The sequence below is a fragment of the Glycine max genome, chromosome 1 (assembly GCF_000004515.6).
Source record: "Glycine max cultivar Williams 82 chromosome 1, Glycine_max_v4.0, whole genome shotgun sequence".
NCBI classification, from domain to species: domain Eukaryota; kingdom Viridiplantae; phylum Streptophyta; class Magnoliopsida; order Fabales; family Fabaceae; genus Glycine; species Glycine max.
In genome coordinates this window covers 26,353,363-26,373,297 of record NC_016088.4, presented here as the reverse complement: position 1 = coordinate 26,373,297, position 19,935 = coordinate 26,353,363, and the positions used below count along the sequence as shown (strand labels likewise).

Sequence of the window (19,935 nt, the reverse complement as noted above, 5' to 3'; positions counted from 1 at the left end):
TTGAGGTGCCCCTCTGCTAATTGATGGTTGTCAGGTATGCGTAGACTCTATTGTAAAGGCCTAGTTCCCGTAGAATCCGATCCTCAAAGTAGTCAGTCTCGGAGAGCCAAAACTAGGTGTCGAGAATGTGGTACCGCTTCATGAAGGCAGGAGGTATCGGTGTGTCATAGTGCTCCGACTCCACCTATGAATGTAGTAAAGGTGGCTATGGAACCGAAGGCTCAGGAGCTGGCGGCTAAGTACGAAAGGTATGTGGGCATTTTCCCTAAGCACTTGAATTACTTGCATCTGACATATTTGGAGAAAGAAAAACTAGAGAAAAGAGACACAAGAGAAAAATTATTAGAATAATAATACATGGAAATAAAACACTATAGCCATAGTGGGAGTGACTGCGGTTGTGGTCCTAAAAGGCATAAGAAGTAGGTGAAGGGCACCACAATCATACTGAAAGTACTATGACAATAGTGCCCAATACAAAGTGCAGTGCATGAAGAGCACCACAGTCGTGGTGAGGTTGACTATGATTGTGGTGAAAAATGGAAAAGCAGAAGAAGAGAGCACCACGATCATAGTGAAATGGGTGACTACGACCATAGTGGATTAATTAGAATAGGTCAAACCTGTTGTCAAAAGAGAGAGTATGTGTGGAGTGACTAGAAGCGTAGTCACTATGCTATTTATAATGTTTTTCTTAAAATGAACTAACCACAATCAAAGTGGAACTACCATAGTTGGAACTACCACAGTTGTACTCAACATGACGCTAATTTCCTGGGCCGTATTCAAATGACCATGACCGTACTCAATCCTGACACTGAATGCTTAGGTCGTGCTTAAATGACCATGGCTATTGTATTGACAGACAACTTGACATAATAATTTAAAAAATAATGCAACAAAGTGTAATTAAATGGATACAAATCATGGATTGCCTCCTGAATAACGCTTGTTTAACATCACGAGCCTGACATGTGATGGTTAAGTCTCTCAAAGGTTGGAGAGGTGCACAATGTTTTGCACCTGTTGGAATACCTCATAATATGCTTTGACTCTAAGAGTATTAATCTTGAAAGTGGCTCCATCCTTCTTTTTCATTTCTAACACTCTATAAGGAAATACTTTGCTTAATTCAAAGGGACCACTCCATCTATACTTCAGTTGTCTAAGAAACAAATGCAAGTGAGAGTTGTATACCAATACCTTCTCCCCCACTTGAAATGTTCTTTGTCTTATCCTAGCATCATGCCATCTCTTTGTCTTTTCCTCGTAAATCTTGGCATTCTCATATGTTGTAAGTTTGAACTCATCCAATTCATTCAGCTGCATCAACCTATTATTACCTATAAGCTCAAGATCAAGTGAAGAAATTTAAGAGCCCAAAAGGCTTTATGCTCTAGTTCCACAAGAAGGTGGCAATTCTTACCAAACACAAGTCTATATAGGGACATACCATGGGGGTTTTAAAAGTTGTCCTATAAGCCCAAAGTGCATCATCTAGCTTGAGTGGCCAATCCTTCCTAGATGCACTCACTATCTTTTCATGAATCATTGTCAACTCCTTATTAGAAAATTCTACTTGGTACTAGTTTATGGGTGGTATGTGGTTTCAACCTTGTGAATCACCCCATATTTAGCCAAAGGTCCATCAAACAACTTATTACAAAATTGAGTACCACAATCACTAATGATTGCTCTAGGTGTGCCAAATCTGGTGAAAATATTTTTCTTTAGAAACTTTATTGCCACCCAAGAATCAATAGTGGATAGTGTTACTACTACCAGCCACTTAGACATGTAATCCACAACAACAAGTATATATTCATTACCAAAGGATTTAAGGAACAAACCCATGAAGTCTATCCCCCCTACATCAAACATCTCAACAACAAGCATGTTATTTTGCGGCATTTCCATCTTCCTAGATAATGGCTTGGTGCGTTGACATCTGTCACAAGCAGCTACAAATGCATGAGCATTTGCATGGATGATAGACCAAAAGAACCCACACTAGAATACCTTATGAGCAATCCTAGAAGGACCTAAATGACCTCCAATCTCAAAAGAATGAAAATGAGTAAGGATATAAGGTACCTTATCGTAAGTCACACACCATCTTACTAGATTGTTTACACACACCTTGAAGAGGTACAAATCATCCCAAAAATATTTTTTTGCCTCAAACATAAGCTTCTTCTTGGCTTGATTGTTGATGTCATCTAGGAACACCCTGCATGCCAGATAATTCACAATGTCAGCATACCAAGTTGTCTTTGAAACTGTAGCCATAGTAAGGAGACTTTCATTAGGAAAAGTCTCCTTTATTCTTCCATCATCTGGTGGTTGCATGACTAAGGGGTCTAATCTGGACAAATGGTTAGCCACCAAATTCTTAAACCCATTCTTATCTTTGATTTCTAGGTCAAACTCTTGCAGTAAGAGGATCCACCTAATTAACTTGGGTTTGGCATCCTACTTAGACATAAGATACTTAATTTCAAAGTGGTCAGTATAACAAATAACCTTAGACAAAAACAAGTAATGCCTAAATTTATCAAAAAGCAAAAACAACTGCCAGAAGCTCCTTTTTGGTTGTAATGTAGTTCTCTTGGGCATCATCATGGGTTCTAATAGCATAGTAAATGGTATAAAACACCCTATCCTTTTTTTGCCCCAAAACCGCCCCAACAATTGTGTCACTAACATCACACATGAGCTTGAAAGGTAATGACCAGTCAGGGGTTGTCACCACAGGAGTACTCACTAAACTCTGCTTAAGAATATTTAATGCCCATAGGCACTCCTCAAAAAAAATTCAAAGTTAACATCCTTAGCTAACAAATCATTAAGGGGTTTAGCTATTTTTGAGAATTCCTTCATAAACCTCCTATAAAATCTAGCATGCCGTAAAAAGCTCCTCACGAATCTCACACAATTTGGTGGTGCCAATTTTGCAATCACCTCCACCTTGGCAAGATCAACCTCTATGACAACATGGGACAACTTAAGCCCCAAGACAATGCTCTTTTTCACCATGAATTGGAAGTTTTCCAAGTTCAAGACTAACCTTGTATCCCTACACCTTTTCAAGACCACATTCAAGTTATGCAACCATGTGTCAAAACAAGTTCCAAAAATAGAAACATCATCCATGAGTATTTCAATGCAAGACTCAATTAAATAAATAAATAAAATAGACATCATGCATCTTTGAAAAGTAGCAGGAGTATTACAAAGTTCAAATGACATCCGTCTATATGCAAAAGTTCCATAGGGACATGTAAAAGTAGTTTTTTCTTGGTCCCTCCTAGCAATTGGAATTTGCAAATAGCCAAAATATCCATCTAAACAACAATAAAAAGCTTTGCATGCTAGCTTATCAAGCATTTGGTCAATAAAGGGAAGCGCAAAGTGGCTTCATTAAGTCTTCTATAGTCAACGCACATCTATCACCCGATTATCTTTCTCACAACTATAAACTCATGGTGCTCATTTTCCATCACAATATTGCACGTGTTCTTAAGGACACATTGAACAAGACTAACCCAAGGGCTATCAAAAATAGGATAGATAATTCATACATCCAACAACTTAATTACCTCTCATTTGACCACCTCCATCATGTTGGGATTAAGTTTCCTTTGAGGTAACCATTTCGGTAGAGACCACTCTTTAGTGTTGATTCTGTGGGTGCAAATTGTGGGGTCCAAATCCTTTAGTTCATGAATGCTCCACCCAAAGGCCTCCTTGTTGTCCCTGAGAACCCGCAACAATTTCTCCTCCCTAGTTTCATGTAAACTTTCATAAATCACAATTGGAAGAGAAGATGAGGGGTTAAGAAAAAAATACTTGAGAGTGAACAAACATCAGTATTTCCTCCACTTTTGGGTTCAACTCCCAGTCAAGGTTCTCATTAGTGAGAACTTTCTTTAGAGGGTCAAGCATCCCTATACTTGAGAACACCCCCTCCATCAATGCATCAAATCCATCAACAGACTTAATGAAACTGTAGGAAGTAAATGAGGATAGACAAAAAAATCAGCCGAAAAGATGAACTTGTCCACCTTAACCAACACATCCTTAATCGCCCCTCTAGGATAGACAACTAAACGATCAGCAAGGTGAAAAGAGATGTCAGTAGGCTCTAAGTTTGTTATGCCTAATTTCTTAAAGACAAAATAGGGTATCAAATTTATACTAGCCCCCAATAGACACTTATCAAAGTAAGACCTCCCCTATCAAATAAGGAATAGTAAATTTACTGGAGTCTTTCATCTTAGTAGGAAATTTCCTAGGGACCATAGCAGAACACTCTTCATTAAGACACACAATGCCAAAATTTGTCAATCTTCCTTGTAAAATATCTTTCAAATGCTTGGCATAAGATGACATCTATGAAATAGCCTCAACGAAGAGGAGGTTGATGTGCACTTTTCTCATAACTTCAAGAAATTTTCTAAATTCCGCATCTTGTCAGTCATTCTTAACTCTCTAAGGAAATGGTATACTTACCTTAGGAGATGTCAATATCTCCTTTTTATCTCATTCATTCTTTGATATCGAGTTCCCATTAGTATGAACCTCAATTTTCTCAGGTGCTTGGTCCTCTTTAGGAAGGATGTCATGTAGCTTTTGGAGAGGAACCTTCCTTCTCCTCAGAGTCCTCTTGAATCCTATTGCTTCTAGTAATCACAACATTGGCATCCCTCTTCTTATAACTTGGTTCAGGTTGTGAAGGAAGAGTGTCTAACTGCCTTTGTAATAAGAAAGATTGTATACTGGTTAATTGGGACTTTACCTACTTCAGTCTCTGATCATTATGGGTCATATACTAAAACATGGTTTCTTGAAGAGTGGGTTGTCTCTCCTTTTGATCTAGGTCTTTGATTTTGCATGGGTTGAGACCTAAACATTTCCTAATTTTGCCTGAAGCCTCGCCCTTGATTGAAATTTCTAGGCTACTCATTAAAAGAATTGTTTCTTCCCCCAACAAAGTTTATCTCATCCATGGTTGCAGCTAGCTCATCATCAACAGCGCCTTCTCCTGGCCTATGCACAATTCCACATTTATCACAGGTTGGTAATGGAGGTGTAGTGGTGGGGACTTGAGCCTGAGCCCTTTGAGTGTCTCAATCTTCAATGATAGAGCTTGCATCTTTTTTCCCAATTCAGTTTGGGATTCATCTGTCTCCACCTGGCTGATGCCTCTCTTCATAATCCTCTTATCCCTTGAGTTGTTGTAGGGGCTAGAACACATGTCTTCAATGATTTTGATGGCATGAGTAGAGGGCTTTAACATAAGCACTACTAAAAAAGTTATTTTTTATGACATAAATTCTAAAAAGATTATGTGAAACTGTCTTAGAATGTCACGCGAAGATAATTTTGTAAATAATAAAAGTTATATAACAAAGGATTTATAAAAACCGTCTTAAAAATGAAATATTCAAAATATTCAAAAATGGATTTATTAAAAGACCGTCTTTGAAATTAATCTCAGCACCTACTTATTTTCACACTCAGTCTCCCATTCTCCTCCGTTCCCTAGAAGCTTCCATAGACTCCTCGACCTCGTAAGTCCTCCTTCCTCAAAATCGAAGTCCCCGATTCCTGTTCTCTGCTGCAACTCAAAGACACTGTTCCTCGCACCATCTCTTCTTCTTCCTCTTCTCTACATCTTTCCCTCAACAGAAAGGATAAAATTCACGCCCCTTCGCAGGAAGAGCCCCTCAACTCTCTCGGTGTCGCCATCGGCAACCTCATCTTCTACTCTCTCAACCCTACCGTCTTCACCCTTGAAACCCTCCTGCACAAGCCAGAAACCGCTCCTCGTGATGGACCCACCATCCAAGACTCATCGGAAACCCTCACCAGTGACTCCCCCTTCGTTCTAGACGCCGAAAAGCCTCCGACTTTAGATGCCGCGGAACTGGAATCCATGGAAATGATTGATGGGTCTGACGAGACGGTGGTGGTGGGTACCAATTCCGAGCCTTTCTTCATGAGAAGGGTTTTGAAAGAAGCGCCTGGGAACAACGTTAATGATTTCAAGTTATTAGTGTTTATGGTTCATGGTGTTGTTCTTGAATCTGGATTTGTTTGAATCGACAAGGATTCTGGTATGGCGTTTAGTGGTTCTCACCTTCTTGATGATTCTCCTCCGACTTTTTCTTCGATGATATCTTTGAGGTATACCCTGCTTGACATTCTGGCTAATGGTGATTCTCACAATGTGAATTTGAAATTTTAGACATTGGGGCATTTTGTGAATGTTTGTGGGTCGTTGTCTGGTGATGTTGGGTCGAGGTTGCATTTTGTTTGTTTGGATAAACGTAAATATGTTAGGCCATTAATTGGTGCATTGTGATACATAAGGTTATGGTTATTAAACTATTTCATTTATACTTTTTGTTATATTTACAAAAAGTTTTGTGATTTATCTTCTAAAGTTTTTGTATGTGTAGTTGAAGCTGGCTCAGTAGCAGCAGCAACAACAACAATCAAGTACCAATTCACAACAGCAGCAGCTTCAATAGCACACCCTTTCAAACCAGCAATCTCAAACTTCTAATCATAGCATGCACCAGCAAGATAAAGTAGGGGGAGGGGGTGGTGGCAGTGTGACTATGGATGTAGCATGTCAAACTCATTTAGAGGAAATGACCTAGTCAGTCCTTTTATAGTTTTTGATACCACATACATGTTGAAGCAGTAGTTGTTTCTTATCATTGGGTAGTATGTTTGTTCTGACTTGTAAAAGAATGTTTGTATTATAATTGACCCATATAACGGCTAGTGAATTTCTGATGTACACAATTATTCTATTTTTCTAAATATATAAAAATAGCCATTTAGTTTATGCTTATTATAATATCTGATATCCAATTGCACAATTAAAAATATCATCCTCTTTTCCCTTTGCTATGCCTTCCTTTTTGTGGTTGGTGTTATAGATTCTGTTGTTATTATGCTTTTATAACTTTGGAGATTGCAACAATTTTTCTTTTTTGAAGTTAATGATTGTAAATTTTTTAAATTGAGAATTTATATGGTGGCAAGCAGTTTGGATTAAGGCATGGTGAGCTTATTTCCTTGTTCATTTCTTCAGTAGTTTTGAATTCAAGTATTGCAAAATATGATCTCCATAATCTCAAGCCTTCCAGAATTGAATAGTTGGCAAAGGATTTTACTTCGTTTGTTCTTTGAATTCAATGATATGCTCTAAACTCATCACTAAATTTTCTAAGTAGGTTCTCAATACTTATAGCTGCTTGGTCTGGCTAATACCTAACCTGTACATTCAGCTACCCTCTGTCCTCAAGAGGGACGAGATTCACTATCAATTTTTTTGTAGATTTCATGTTTGATTGTGGCTATATTACAAGGATGGTGGGCTTATGGGCTTTCTAATCAACCTTCTTGTATACTAAGATATATCATACAAAGTTGAACTGCAACGTTAATCATGTGTTTCCCCTGCTAGCTTTCAGAGGCACCAGATTGGACATTTATGAGAGAAAGGAAGGCTCAAATGGCATTTTTATTTGGATTTGACGATCACTGGGGACCACTTCATTTGCTTGAAGAGGTATTTTTTTATTTATTATTTTAATTACTGTTATTATTATCTGGAAAGCTTTTGCATCATCTGAAGGTATGAAATAAGATTTGTACCTAAAGCATCTAAGTCTGGGTGTGCCTCCATCGGAGAGAATTTGTAGGATAATTATATGCTTGAGATTCTATCCTAGTCTACATGATCATTTATGACCCCAAAATGGTGCAATAGATGTTCAAAGTTTATTAACAAAGTTGAATTCCCTCCTTTATCATTAATGAAAGATTTTGAATCAAAATTTGCAACAATTTGTCTCTATAAATTAAAAATATAACAACCAAGAAGAAACTTATCTTTGTTTATTTTTTATAATTTTTATAGCTGAAAATTATTTACTTTAAACAAATTAAATAATGCTGTAAGTTTGGCCAAGCCATGAAGATGAAGGTTTGGGTTTGTGTTTGAACCTCAGCATGAACTACAATATGTGATTACCTTGATACCTTCTTCCTCTTTCTCTATCCCCAGCTTATGTTGGGGACCTTCTACTCTAAATAAAGCAAAAAGTTTATTAAATTTGCTCTAGTTTTAGTTTAATAAGAAGACATGTAAAGTGATAACACTGATAAGTTTGGTAATAATTTTATTATATTTTGGATTAAAAAAATAATGAGACATGTAATGTGATAACACTGATAAGCACAAAAAAAACTAAATATTAAATAAAATATATTTGAGTATTATTAATGAGTAAAATATATTTGACCCTATATTAATATAGAATTAAAAGTTTATATAAAAAGACAATAAATAAAGATAAAAGACTTAAAAATATATAATAATCTTCTATAATGAACAAAAAAAAAAGTTAAAACTTAAACCAAATAAACTCAATTAAATATAATCAATTCGGATTAAATTTGTGAGTTTATAATCCTTTTCCTCAATTTTTATCTTATAATTTGTTATATACTTATTTTCATCAACTACAATAGTGCTTAAGAAGCTTAGGGAATTCTTATTGGTCATACATTCTATCAATATTTATTATTTCTTTATAAAACATTATATCACGGGTTTTTTTCTCTTCCTTTCTAGATATTAACTAGAGATTGGCATCTACCTAATTCTTTTTTCTTATACATTACGGCCACTCAAAAGGAACAGAGCCTAATGTTGTTTTCTTATTTATTTATTTACATTGCAACACTTTTGGGGTGCATAATTATTTTCTCTCACAAATTATATACAAGGTTGTGGGTCTTTTTTTCTCTAACACAATATAGAGTTGCTTATTTTATTGATAATACTCCAACTCTGTGTTACATCATTGTCTTTGAATAGAGTAGCCAATAAGGTAATGATTACTTAAAATAAGACACCAAGATAAGCATATATAATCTAATATCATTGTTTCCTCTTATTATTATCATTATCATTATCATTATAGTACATTACTTGGCTATGGTTATGTAGTATAGTATGCATTAAAACGTGTTTTCTAATTCTGACGAGTGCAGGATATAGCTTTCCTTAATCACCTAGGATATAGCTATGCTCCAAGATTTGCCTCATAATCCATGTTGAATCCTTTTGCCTTCTGTGCTTGACTCCCCCCCCCCCCCCCCCGTTAGTCGGTGAATAAAATTTGTGTAAATTGTATCAAACTCCTCCAATTTATGGGTATTTTGTAGTGTTGTAATTACTTTTTGCTAAAGATAGGTAATAAATACTTAGTACTTACATTTTGTGTATTTAATAATCATTTTTTCTCTCAATTTCAGGTTAATTAGGCAAGTTTTGAAGTGTTGATTTTCACCTTCTCGCTAAGCCAATCTTTTGGCTTAGTGAACAATCCGCTGAGCGCAACACATCTCGGTTGAGCGCGAGAAAGAATCTGAAAGAAGGATGATGATGCAATCCTACCCCCCAAGGGCATTGGATTGAAGACTCCAAGAAGATTGGACCAAAGATGCAAGAGAAGGCCCTAGGATTCTCATGAGCCTTAAGGTAGATTTTGGACCCATGAGCTAAGTATGAGCCCACTTATTTTTGTACATATTAGATTAAGATTTCATTAATTTTAGGCCTTGTATTTAGAGTTCCGTAATGTAGGTAGGGTACCCTAGAAATGTAGGATTTTCCAGCCCTTGTATTTTAGGGCACCTAGACTAGTTTTTGTATAAGGGGTAGTTTTGTAATTTCACGTGCATTAAGTAAATATTTGATGTGTGTGTTGAAAAATAAATTTAATTGAATTGGGAGAAGCCCAATACAATTAAATTTTAGAGGGGGAGGTGAGAACTTGCTTGCTACACCCCATTGCTACATCATATAGTCACACTTTGTGCATGTCCTTCATGCTTTACATGCCTCATGACACCTAAGCACACTTAGTGGAGAATCTTGGACTTGATCTTGGATTAGTGGGCTGAATCATATCTGAAATTCACTAATCATAATTAGTGAAATTTTGGCTCCAAAATTTGGCTCTACAAATTCAATTTCAAATTTAAGTGAAATTTGAATAGAAATTCAAATTTCGTGTGACACTTAAGCTATAAATAGAGGCTATTTGTGTGCATTTTGCAACTTTGATCATTTGAAAATTAAATTTCAGATTTCAGAGCTCCTTTAGAGCAAAAAATTTCGTGCTCTTCTCTTCCTCTCCCTTTATTCATCTCTTTCTTCCTCCAAGCTCTTATCCATGGCCTCCTATAGTGGTGAGCTTCTTCTAGACTCATCTTCTCCTTGAAGTGGCGTCTCCTCTCTCTCTTCCTTCTCCATTCCGCTGTCATTCATCTTCCAAGAAGCAAAGGAATCCATTGATAAAGAAGATCCTAGGCCTACAAGCTCCAATGGAGCTTACATCAGATGAGTTTTGCATATTCATTGAGAAAAGGGTCATCCCGCTAAGTGCACCGCTTCAGTCCATCCGTTGAGCGAGAATAGCCACGCTAAGCCGAAATTCACAAATGCACGCTAAGCGGTTTAGAATTGTGATAAGTGCACGAGCACAAACAAAGCCACCTATTTAGGCCTGAAATCAAATTTCTGAGGGGATTTTGGCATTTTCTTGAAGCTTCTGCATAATTGGAGAGTTCTAGAGAGAGAAAGGTCTAAGTTCCAAAGAGTTTGAGAGAATTTGTTGTGTGAAGATCCGCAGAGACCAGAGTTGGAAGAGGAAGCCATCTTGAGAGCTTGAGATGAGTTTGTGAGTGATTGTGAGGTGCTAGAGGTGGAGGAGACATCCCCACTACTTGTATATCTACAATATTTCATTCTCTTCTCTTTGTTGTAAAGGAAGCTTCCCAGTTATGGAAAGCTAAATCCTCTGTTGGATCTTCCTTGTAAGTACTTGATGTAAATATCTTTTTATCTATTTAATGATGTTTTGTGTGTTCATTGTACTATCAGAACTTCATTCTACCATGCTTTTGCCTTGATCATGTAGATGCATGTGTTTTTAGGATCATTCAACAGTGGAAACTGGTCTGATTCTTAGAACTTGATAAGACAGGGCTAGTTTGTCGTATTTTCACGAGGAATCGAGGTACGGTAACCTATTGGTTGTATGTTTGTCTTAATGCGGTCCTGGCCGAGTTTAGTCCAACAAGAGGAATCTGCGGACGATGCTTGGTCAGGATTAGGCTAGACTATCATGAGGAATCGGGGTTTAGCATTTCAGGAGACACCATAAAACGCATGAGCATTGTTAAGTAGAGAATATCCTTCTAGCATCAGGCACCTATTAGGAAGACCAACGTGTCATCTACTTGTTTTTATGCATCATTTCTCACTTAATTTTTCCCTTTTAATAGTTAGTTTACACACCTGTTCATAGTAAACACATCTCTTTTCACACTGGACACCTATTTACTGAAATAGCTTTACCAAGTAACACAAGTTCCCCGAGAGTTCGATACTCGGTTCTTACTGTTTTATACTACTTGCGCGATCCGGTGCACTTGCCGGAAGCGAACAAGTTTTTGGCGTCGTTGTCGGGGAACTTCTTTTTATTTGGAAAGTTGGTTCGCTTTTAGGTATCTTTTCTTTATTCATTATTCTTTGATTATCTATGAATATTTGTTTTCTATTCATATTTATCTTCTTTTATTGAATGGGATAACCGTTGTGTCTGTTAGTATTTTGTATGTATAGAATCTCCTACAGGTGGCTTAATTATTTCTAAGGAAGACAAATCTCTTATCGTTGTATCATGAAGATTGTTATCTCTATTCCACTAATAAATTGTGATTTTGCTGGAGGAGAGCATCACCAGGACAGTTGCTATTTTTATTCTATAAATAACTTTGATCAGAGGCTGGAACCGGCCATGTACAACTATTATGAGAAAGGGAGAGCTCCTGATCTTGAAAGTGTATTGGCAGACTTCATGACGTACCAAGCTAGCTCTAAAGGCGACTGCTATTCCATGCAACAGCAGGGAACTCAGTTTGAAAGGGACTATTCTTCTGCAGATTATCAATGGGAGTCAGAATGGCAACCTTATTATCACAATGAAGCATAAGGATTTTTTAATCTGGATGACCTGCTAATGCAATTCAAAGATACTTTAGACTCGATGCAACAAGCTTTTAAAAGAACTGAAACTCAGCTTGGCAAGTTGGTAGATGACATGACTAAAGTTGTGGACAGAAGAGAAGAAGAGTATGCAAAGATTGAAACACATCAAGAAAGCATTCTTCAAGTTACCACAATCCATCATCAATTGATCAACGAAGAAGAAAAGGATGCTTGTTTTGAAAATCTCTTTTGAAACACATCAAGAAAGCATTCTTCAAGTTACCACAATCCATCATCAATTCATCATCAATTGGAACTTAGTATGGAGGATCAGAAAATCTCTTTTGACCTCTTTGAAGCCATGAAACACTCAGATATAGGTGATGCTTGTTTTGAAGAAGAAGAGGTGGAGCAGGAAATAGCATCATCAGCTTCAACCATGATATTACAGTTTCCTTTGGAAAAAGAACCTAAAAATGTGGTAGACTGCTTAGTTTGTGATGAAGAGCCTGATGATCCAAAAAACAACTCTGTTGGTCATATGGTTTTTGAAGAATTAAAAAATTTTAGACCAACAGAAAAGCCCAAAGCAAAATTAAAGACCCTTCTAGCGCATTTAAAGTATGTGTTCTTGGAGAATAATAAGACTAAACCTGTTATAATTAGCAACTCTTTGAAGAAGGAAGAAGAAGATCAACTGGTGCAGATTCTAAAACGTCATAAAGTGGCTATTGGTTAGCACATCTCTGATTTAAAAGGAATCAATCCATCATATTGTATGCACAAAATCAATTTGGAAACCAATTTCAAGCCCGTGAGACAACCTCAGAGAAGATTGAATCCTATAATGAAAGAAGAAGTAAGAAAAGAAGTGCTTAAGTTACTAGAGGCAGGGCTCATCTACCCAATTTCAGATAGCTCATGGGTTAGTCCGGTTCAAGTTGTTCCAAAAAAAGGAGGGATGACAGTGGTCAAAAATGATAGAAATGAGCTAATTCCTACAAGAACAGTCATCGGATGGAGAATGTGTATTGATTATAGGAAGCTTAATGAAGCCACAAGAAAAGACCATTACCCGCTTCCCTTCATGGATCAAATGCTTGAGAGACTTGCAAGGCAATCCTTCTACTGTTTCTTGGACAGATACTCAGGTTACAATCAGATTACAGTAGATCCTCAGGATCAAGAAAAAACAGCGTTTACATGTCCTTTTGGTGTTTTTGCTTATCACCGCATGTTGTTTGGTTTATGTAACGCCCCTGCTACTTTCTAAAGATGTATGATGGCAATTTTTGATGGCATGGTAGAGAAATGTATCGAAGTCTTTAGGGATGATTTTTCGGTCTTCGGTGCATCTTTTGGAAATTGCTTAGCAAATTTAGAGAAAGTGTTACAGCGTTGTGAAGAATCTAATTTGCTGCTTAACTGGGAAAAATGTCACTTTATGGTTCGAGAAGGTATTGTGCTGGAACACAAGATCTCTAAAAGAGGAATTGAGGTGGATAAAGCAAAACTAGATGTTCTTGATAAACTTCCACCCCCAGTTAATGTAAAAGGCATACACAGTTTTTTGGGTCATGTTGGATTTTATCGATGATTCATTAAAGACTTCTCCAAAATTGCTAAACCCCTAAGCAATCTGTTGAACAAGGAGGCTATGTTTGTATTCAATGAAGAATGCTTAGAAGCCTTCAACACTCTCAAAGCCAAATTGGTTTCTGCTCCTATGATTACAACACCAAACTAGGGACAAGAGTTTGAATTGATGTGTGATGCAAGTGATTATGCAGTAGGTGCTGTGCTAGGGCAGCAGAAGGGTAGAATGTTTCATACCATCTATTACGCTAGCAAAGTTTTGAATGATGCTCAGATTAACTATGCCACCATTGAGAAAGAATTGCTGGAAATTGTGTTTGCACTTGAGAAATTTCGATCTTATTTGGTGGGATCAAAGATAGTGATTTACACTGATCACGCAGCAATAAAATATTTGTTGCGCAAAGCTAATTCCAAGCCACGATTGATTAGATGGATACTGCTGCTTCAAGAATTTGATTTAGTCATCAAGGACAAGAAAGGTTATGAAAATGTAGTAGCAGACCACCTATCCAGATTGGTGAATGAAGATGTCACTTCAAAAGAGGCTGAAATAAGAGATAAATTTCCTGATGAATCTTTGTTTTTGATTGCAAGGAGACCCTGGTTCGCTGATATGGCTAATTTCAAGGCAGTAGGTGTTATATCGAAAGATCTCAATTGGCAACAGAGAAAGAGATTCTTCTATGATGCCTAACATTACATTTGGGATGATCCACACTTGTTCAAAGTAGGTGCAGATAATCTCCTTCGAAGATGTGTGACAAGTGAGGAGGCCAAGGGCATATTGTGGCATTGTCACAATTCACCATGTGGTGGGCATTATGGCGGAGACAAAACAGTAGCTAAGGTTTTACAGTCAGGATTTTTCTAGCCAACACTTTTTAAAGACGCCCATCACCATGTCTTAAAGTGTGACCAATGTCAGAGAATGGGGGGAATTTCCCGAAGGAATGAGATGCCTCTACAAAATATTATGGAAGTTAAAGTTTTTTATTGTTGGGGTATCAACTTCATGGGTCCATTTCCTTCATCTGCAGGAAATGAATACATTTTGGTAGCTATTGATTATGTGTCTAAATGGGTGGAAGCTATGGCCACTTCAAGGAATGATGCTAAGACTGTGGTGAAATTTATCAAGAAGAATATCTTTGCTCGATTTGGGGTACCTCGAATCTTAATCAGCGATGGTGGTTCGCATTTTTGTAATGCACAACTTCAAAAGGTGTTGAGTCAATACCATGTGAATCATAGAGTGGCATCCCCCTACCATCCTAAAACTAATGGGCAAGTCGAAATATCCAACAGAGAATTAAAGAAAATACTAGAAAAAACAGTGGCATCAACCAGAAAAGATTGGTCAGCCAAATTAGAAGATGCACTGTGGGCCTACAGAACTGCATACAAAACTCCAATTGGTTTGTCTCCTTTTCAACTGGTGTATGGCAAATCGTGTCATTTACCAGTCGAAATGGAACACAAGGCATATTGGGCTTTGAAATTTCTGAACTTTGATGAGAAGGCGTCCAGAGAGCACAGAAAGATACAATTGTTGGAGCTTGAAGAAATGTGATTAACAACTTATGAATCTTCAAGACTTTACAAAGAAAAAGTCAAGACTTACCATGACAAAAAACTGTTGAAGCAAGACTTCAAACCGGGACAATAGGTACTACTTTTTAATTCAAGATTGAAATTATTTCTAGGTAAGCTGAAGTCCAAATGGTCTGGACCCTTTATTATCAAGGAAGTTCGATCTTATGGTGCAATAGAGCTATGTGACCCATAATCTCAGAATCCTGACAGGACATGGGTAGTTAATGGCCAGAGGTTAAAACTGTACCATGGTGAAGAATTTATAAGGGAACATAACACTGTTTATTTGATCACCCATTGAGGTAAAAGCGTCAAGCTAATGTCGTTAAAGAAGCGCTTCCTAGGAGGCAACCCAGTTTTAATTTCTGTTATCTTTATTTTTCATGCATTATATCATGTGGAACTTACTTTATAATCTGTACATTGGAGTATATTAACTTACCCTTAATTGTTAGATATAAGGGTTTCAATTTGTTGAGGAAGGGACTGAAAAACGACTTAGAAAACATTTTCTGAAAAACATTCCTTTCGCAAAGCGCAAGCCTCGCACTAAGCGCATCTTTGTTCATGCGCTAAGCTACGATTCTCAGGCGCTTAGCGATCAACCCTGGCATCTGAGGCTGATTTGGTCCACTAAGCTGGCCAAGGCTGAGCTAAGCCAATTTCAACTCAATCTGAATTTGGCTAAGCGACGGTCTAACCACTAAGCATCATGTAGTGTTTGGCTAAACGCGACTAGTTGCCGCCAAGCTCATTTCTTTGTGGCCAGAACTGGGGTACATGAAGCTAAGCACCAGTTATGGCGGCTAAGCTGAATTCCTTGCTGCAATGTGAGCACTAAGTGAGTCCTCATCAGCTAAGTAGTGTCTCCTTTGTACTTAAAATGCATCATTTTAGCTAAGCCGGTACAGAGCCCGGCTTAGCAAGAGTTACAGGCTTTTTGATCTGCATAACTCGCTAAGCGGTCTTATCCGAGCGCTAAGCCAAGCGTTTTGTTTGTTTCAAAAAAAAAAAAAAAAAAAAAAAAAAAAAATATATATATATATATATATATATATATATATATATATATATATATATATATATATAATATGATTTTGAATTTGAAACGTCAGCTAAGCGCGTAGATCCGCTAAGCGAGCCTCTTTGAGAAACCAAACGTCTCTCTGGCTCGCTTAGCACGAAGGTTCGCTAAGCGAGAATGTCGAAAACTGCTTAAGTGAGTGTAACGGCAGTTACACTCACAATTGCCATATTTCACCAGCTTCTTATCTGCATTCTCTCTCTCCAAAAGTTCACCCATTTTGCATCTGTGCTTCCCTTTCGCATTTTCTACTTACAATCACAAAGCATTTATCATCCAAGTAAGTTCCTTGCTTTATATTATCTTTTACTTGTCTAAACTTTAGGGTAGAAAACCTTACTTTTAGTTTTAGATTTTTAGGGTTTTAATGTTTTGTTAGAATTAGTTTAAGATTAGGACTTTATATACGTTTGTATTATATTAAGTATTTTGGGAACATTGCATGTCTGATATGTCTTTTAGAGGCTTGAAAAGTGCAAGAAAACGAACTACGTTTTCTGGAAAACGCGATGAACTCGCTAAGCAAGCATGCTGCGCTAAGCGAGCTCATCAGTATTCATTGAATATACGTGTTCTTGGATGAACTTGCTAAGCGTGCCTACCGCGCTAAGCGAGTTCATCTTTTGAGGATGAACACTCATCCTCTTGCTGAGATGTCTGTGGCTAAGTGAGGCTGAATCGATAAGCCCAGGCAACTTAGTCAAATTTTTTGTTGATAGTCACCTGCTAAGCCGAGCTTCCCTAAGCTAAGCGCATTTCGTTGCGGCAAAACCCATACTTAGTTTATTTTTTGAACGATATGATGCCGCTAAGCGCAGCCTTTGAGGAGCTTAGCGCCTATCCTTGCGGCAGATGTTCAGCTTAGCGGGCACTTGCCAGCTAAGCCAATTATGCAAAGGCTGCAGTTCTGCAACTTCCGCTAAGTGGCTTCACCTGTCGCTAAGAGGAAGTGTCTATTTTGTGAAGATTAGCTAAGTGGACCATGTCTCACTAAGTCGCCAGTACTTCTTTCAGTTTTATTTTTCAGTTTTTTTGAATTTGATCAATTTATGTCATGTTTAGCTGTTTGGTTCCTTTATTTGCAGATGTCATCAAGAAAGAGGGCTAGAACCAACGACATCCCTTCATCATCCATCCCAGCTCCTCAGCCAGCCGCCATAGAACCAGATGTCCAACACCCACAAACTTTAGTGCCTATGCTATAGAGCCTATTCAGAGGACAGCTTATTATCATGCACAGCCTACGAGAGTTGGCTCAGAACAAGCCAATTGTACCTCTGGAGTATTTTCTTGAGAAAGTAGTCTGGCCTGAAGCTCAACTTCCATTAGTGAGAACCAATGAGGCTACTCCGTTGGAGCCCACACCGGCACAGGTTGAACCAATGCCAGCCGAGCCACGAACTCCAGTGGTGAATCCACCTCCTTCTCCTGAGCTTGAAGTAGTTCCCCCATCTCCACCTCTGATTATCATCTCTTATGCATCATCAAATGAAGCTGTTGCCCCTTCTAATTCGCCAGCTGAAGAAACAGTTGACCCCCCTGCTTCCCCAGTTGGAGGAATTGTTGATCTTTCTGATTCGTCATCTGGAGAAGTTGTTGCTCTCACTGATTCCCCAGTATAGACACTATTGGCATTGTTGATTCCTGACGATATTTTTTTCTTTTTGGTTTATTATTATTATAATTATGGTTTCAGTATAGTATTTCTTTTATGTTTATATACACTGCTAGTTTTATTTATGGGTAATTGGTTTGCTCATTCTGAAGTATATGGAATAGTTTGACTTGATTTTGATGATATGGCAATAGAACACTTTTATCTTTTTATGAAAATTGGTGTATGGTTTGATTTTGGATTGAATGCATGATTGTGATGGAATTTGTGTTTCTTTTCATGAGTTTGAGCAAGTGTGTATGCTAGACAAAGAAAGAACAAGAATGTGTACTTGCATTTAGAATTGTTAGTCAATAGACAAATTGATTGAGAAAGAAAAGCTTGAACCAAAATCGGTGAGAGTGTGAACTTAAACTGTGAGTGAACGACTAGCTGTGAGTAATAATCTTTGCATCAATCTCTGAATTTTAGAATGAAATGTATGAATGAGGACATAATGAAGGCCATGATTGTGCATACACAAGCCTTTTGACCAAAAAGCTTACCTTGAATGATAATTGTACCCTTTGCACCCTTTTTGAGCTGAATGATTTTTGCCAATAATTGAATCCTGAACCTGAATGATTATCTCCAGATACCTTGTTTAGATTCTAAGAGAGCATATGGTTCAAGGCAAATTTACCCCAAATTTGGGGGAGTGGAACTATTTAGGATGCAAAGAAAAAGATAAAGCATCAGCACACACAACAAATAAGTTGTGTATAAAAAAAAAAAGCAATCAAAGAAAATGTGTGCTGATGTAATAAGGTCAAAAGCAAATGAAAGTGAAAAGCTAGTGAGCAAGCTAATTGTATTAAAAAGATCACTTGGATAAGTCTAGGATTTGTGCTCTCTTAGAATCTAATCTTTTGAATCCTAGAAAAACCAATGTTTTTTTTGTAGCCAAACCTCACTACAAGCCTGGGAAAGTCCTTCTGATTCTGCTTATACATTTTTGACTTTATGGCATGAGATGAAGTACAAAGATTAGAGCTTTTGCTAGTTGTTATTAATGAAATAGCTTAAACACTTGTGCGTGAGAGAAACAGTTGCCGTGAGACTGTGGTTTAAGCTACTTTCCTTGATATCTGTCTTATGCCTAACTTCATCTAATTGGTCAAGTTACATTTTATTCTTCTCTTTGGATAACTGCATGCCTTGTAAAAGACAAGTGATGAAGGCATTTTGCTTCATTCTCTTATCATGCAATTAGTAACTTTTGTTGCATACAGCTTTGTACATAGGAACTGCATGTTATTGTCACTTAGGGACCAGTGAACTGTTCTTTATTTGCTTGAGGACAAGAAAAACTATAAATTTGGGGGAGTTGTTAATCGGTGAATACAACTAACTTTTGTGTATAAACCTTGTGTAAATTGTACCAAACTCCTCCAATTTATGGGTATTTTGTAGTGTTATAATTACTTTTTGCTAAAGATACGTAATAAATACTTAGTACTTCCATTTTGTGTGTTTAATAATCATTTTTTCTCTCAATTTCAGGTTAATTAGGCAAGTTTTGAAGTGTTGATTTTCACCCTCTCGCTAAGCCAATGTTTTGGCTTAGCGAGCCATACGCTGAGTGCAACACATCTTGGCTGAGCGCATGGAAGAATCTGGAAGAAGGATGAGTTGTGCATATTCGTTGAGCGAAGGGTCATCTCGCTAAGTGCATCGCTTCAATCCATCCGCTGAGCGAGAATAGCCGCGCTAAGCCGAAATTCACTAATGCGCGCTAAGCGGTTCAGAATTGCGCTAAGCGCACGAGCACAAACAAAGCCACCTATTTAAGCCTGGAATCAAATTTCTGAGGGGATTTTGGCCTTTTCTTGAAGCTTCGGCATAATTGGAGAGTTCTAGAGAGAGAAAGGTCCAAGTTCCAAAGAGTTTGAGAGAATTTGTTGTGTGAAGATCCGCAGA

General features: G+C 37.6%; 1 pseudogene; it reads left to right on the top strand.

Moving 5' to 3' along the window:
* Positions 1-5,366: 5,366 nt before the first annotated feature.
* On the top strand, positions 5,367-6,859 carry LOC102660031 (F-box protein SKIP22-like; annotated as a pseudogene).
* Positions 6,860-19,935: the final 13,076 nt, after the last annotated feature.